At 36.1% G+C, this 4,233-nt stretch overlaps 1 pseudogene; it reads right to left on the minus strand.

Annotated features, from left to right (window-relative positions):
- Nucleotides 1–4,233, minus strand: LOC103324282 ((R)-mandelonitrile lyase 1-like; annotated as a pseudogene).

Genomic DNA, 4,233 nt, shown 5'->3' on the forward strand with positions numbered 1-4,233 from the left:
TCAGACCAAATTTTCTCGCATGATTTGAAGGCCCACATACCTGCCAAAAACACAAATTGGAAGGAATATACAAAAAGAGCAATGGGGCACAGTAGAAAACCATATTCAACCAAGTGATTATTGAGAATCTTATAACATACCTGCCTATCATCATAATGTAGCCCTGAGGATGGCTACATGGTTCGAAGGGATTGTGGAGCCATCAACAACGCGTAATGCTTTGATCCCTATAACACGGAAATTACCATCAAGCACCTTCCCGACGAGACTTCCACCGTGATAATGCCACTATGAGGCTACATTATCTCGACAAAATCTTTCCAAGGCTTTATCATCATTTTGGTTCTTTGGTAAAGGTACTCCCAGATAATTGAAACCTTCAATACCCGGCACATTTCGAGCTTTATATGGTCTAAATGCCTCTGTCCTTAAGACCTCACCAAGCCTCTTCATGCCTCTAACACAAAGAGCATGGTCTGTGGGATTTGAAAAGTAATTGAATCTAACATTTGGAGCGATTTTCACGTTAGATGATGATTTTAGCGTGATTGAACCATAAGACAAAGGTCCTGGAACTTGGCTAACAATATGAGCGAAAGTCGAATTTGGGAGGGGGTAAGATGTTGTAGGGAAAAGACTTAAAGGCTGGTTTCGAAAGTGGCAAGCTCGAGAGAGAAATTTGGTAATATTCACTTTTAATGGCTAAAACAGTTACAACTGATGGTTCGATTGGACGTGGGGGCAAAATGTTAATGAAATTACGAGGATTGTCATACAAAAACTGCCCAACGTGAGGATGGAAACGAACAACTGGGATTCTCTGTGATAATAGGTAACGCTCTGGGCCAACGCCACTAAGTAGTAAAAGTTGAGGCGTCCCGATTGGTCCTGCACTCAATATAACTTCTCCCTTACCGCGTACAAATGCCCGACGAGGCCTTCCAAAAGAATCCCTATAAATGACTCCTATAGCTGACAGATCTGCATTAGAGAATGGCTTATAGTTAATTATTATCAAACAAATCAAACGGAAATATATAGGGAAATACCACAAATGCAACATACTTGATTTACTGGAAGAGAAGAGGATCTTCTCTGATGAGGCATGCACTGCAACCTGCAAGTTTTTAGGGTTTCCTTTATTAAGCAGTTCATCAGCTGCATGTCTCGTTCCATTATTGTCAAAAGTTGAGCCGGTATGTCTAGTTCCCCGTATGTGATCCAAACTAAATCCATTGTTTGGAAGAAAACCAACCTCCAAGTATGCCTTTCCTATAACAGATTGCCAAGACTAAGATTTTGGCTTGACCACAAGAGTGTCCTCAACCCACTGATATGCCTTATTAACCAAATTCAAGTCCCAATTAACTCCTGATTGACTATAGAATGAGGTGTTAGCTCTAGCGTGGACGCCGGCACCGATGGTGCTGGTTCCGCCGAGGACCCTGCCTCTTACATTATCAATACCATCTTGGGACACGAACCTTTCGACTGGTGTCTTTCCATCATCTTCCTGCTGCAGATTAGCTGGCATGTTAGTTACGATTACTAGTTAGTTGGTAGTCTGTTAAGTTAATCAGCTGGTTAGTGTTAATTAAGCTACTGATCTACATGTATGTATATATAAGCTGGTACTGTTTCTTTGAGATAATAATGAAAAATATTCCTTCAATATCAAATCTCTCTCTCAAACTCTCTCTTCTACCTTCTGTGATTGCTAAGCTTGATTGAGCTCTTTAATGGAGTCCTAGAGGAAAGCTTTCATCGAGGAGGAGCACCTTGTATTTTGCTGATAAAGTTGCTGCCAATGGACACCCTGATGTTCCTCCACCAACTACAATGTAGTCATATGATCCTTCCAACCTTCGATCAGTGGCGTTGTGCACAAATTTCAAGTAGCGAAAATCTGCGATATGTGAAAGAGATGAAGATTATTGTTTTGAAGTATATACATGAACAAGTGTACTTGCATTGATAATATAAAGCACATGCATTGATAAAAAAAATTATAAAAAATTATTGATCATGACCATTGGATGTCAAACCATTGAATACCATCCTTTAAAAAAAATGTAGTCACCTTTTCAAATGTTTAGTGTTGTTTAAAAAAATTATAAAAAATTCTTGGTCATGGAATATTGTCTCTAAATAGTAATTTAATTAAATTAAACAATACATAGTTGTGGAATGTATGTGTTGTACCATACTTTTTCTCAAAATAATAAAATATGAAGGACCCTAAAATATAGCTCTACATGACTGGAAATGGAAAAATTTAACCCTATACTATTCTTTAAAAAATTAATATTTTGGAGGGCTAAATTTTTAGCCCTGGACTACATTTAACCCTATGATTGGAGATGGCCTAACAATACCTAACTTCTATGTATTCTATTATTTTGTCATTCATTTTATATTATATTTTAATATTTTGGTTACTGTAAATTTTAAGGCTCAAAACTTTCAACATGTTGAGAATTTGAGAATAACGAACACTTGCGTTGCATTGCACCAGGCACCATGTGCAAAGAATACACATCATAGTTTTATGCTTTCAATTTTAGCTTCTATAATTTGGGCTAAATTATACTTTAGTGTCAGTAGTTTGAAAGTTTAATTACACCAATGCTCCTTGAATATATATATATTTTTTAATTTATTTTAATTTTTAGTTATTTTAATTATATTTTTATTCATGTTGAGGTGGGCTCTACTTGCCACATCACCCACTCAATTGGTGGATTCTGATCCATGTGCACGAAATTACAAAAACACCCCTGCCACGTCATCAAAGTTAACAGATTTTTGGATGAGACGGCAGGGGACAAAGTCGGTAAGCAAACCTCGTAAGCTATTTTGAATTTAAGGGGGTAAAGTGAGATTTGATCGAAGTTTCAAAGAGAATTAATATAATTAAGCCTAATTTCAATTTTAGTCATTTTACCATTATAATTTGTTAACCATTGCAAATCAAGGACACATCACAATTACGTTAATTGACGGAGGTTGAGTTTTCAGTCTTTTGACATATTATAATGTCAAAATCTTTTAAGAAATATGAAATTAAGAAATTAAAAGCTAAAAAAGCACAACCAAATTAAAGTTTTGCGATGCGGCAATGGCAGCAAGTGAATGAGATACCAGTGATACATGACTGTTTGGTACAAATGTCAATTTACTTATTGAAAATTATTATTACTATTCGAAGTTTGAAAGATATTTTGATTGAAATTTTGTTTTTGACACCTCCTCACATGGAGGAAAAAAAAAAAAAAAAACTTATCTCGTTTATATCCCCTGATCTTTTTACTTTAAATTATTTAAAATTTCCCCACCTAAATTTTTCCTTCTTTGTATATATGTATTCAATTAATTTCTTTTAACCGATGTTAGAGGCCTAATCACCCCCACCTAAATTTTTGACCCCACCCCTAAAGTTAGTATGGCGCCCCACCTCTTTTACTTAATTTTATCACATAATTTCTTGGCTTATTTACGTATATGCCCCCTACACTGTTAAAGTCGTCTCAGATTACCACTTGTTCTTTGAAACCTGTCGCAATATACCACTTACACTTTCAATAAGTGTCTCACGTTAGCTATTCCGTTAGATTTGAGAGAAGTTCCGTTAGCTGATGTAGCACCAAGTAGCTCACCATCTAAAGGTGACAATTTACCAACCACACATAATTACTTAATTTTGTTACATAATATCCCCACCTTTTCACAATAGCAAGGCAGCCCCCAGTAGGTGGGTGGAACATCACAAAGTCACTCATTGAAGAACTTGTCACGTAATCTTACCACCTAAGGAGGTGAAAAGTTTATCACCTAATTTATTGAGAAACTTATAAAGATGAAGATGATATCTCATAACTAAAGTTGGTTGGTTATTAGTTCAGTCTGTTATAAGTTTGTTACTCATGTAATTAGTTTGTTTTCTGTGGTTGGTTTGTAAATAGTCGAAAGGCTATATATATGTAATTGTATTAATTCTTTTGTTAATTAATGAGACATAACAGATCTCTTAATTCTTGAGAAACCTTTCTCTCTTTTCTCTTCTTCTCTCTCTCTCTCTCTTTTACAATACCACAGAGTTTCTACATGGTATCATTCGCCTTTTGCCTCACGGCCAATTCCATCCATTCTTCCGCTTCGTTTCTCTGATTCTTGCTGTTCTTCTTCTGCAATTATCGTTTTTGTTTGCCATGGCGTCTCCGTCAGATTCTGCAT

Source organism: Prunus mume, linkage group LG2 (assembly GCF_029339155.1).
Source record: "Prunus mume cultivar Tortuosa linkage group LG2, ASM2933915v1, whole genome shotgun sequence".
Lineage (NCBI taxonomy): Eukaryota > Viridiplantae > Streptophyta > Magnoliopsida > Rosales > Rosaceae > Prunus > Prunus mume.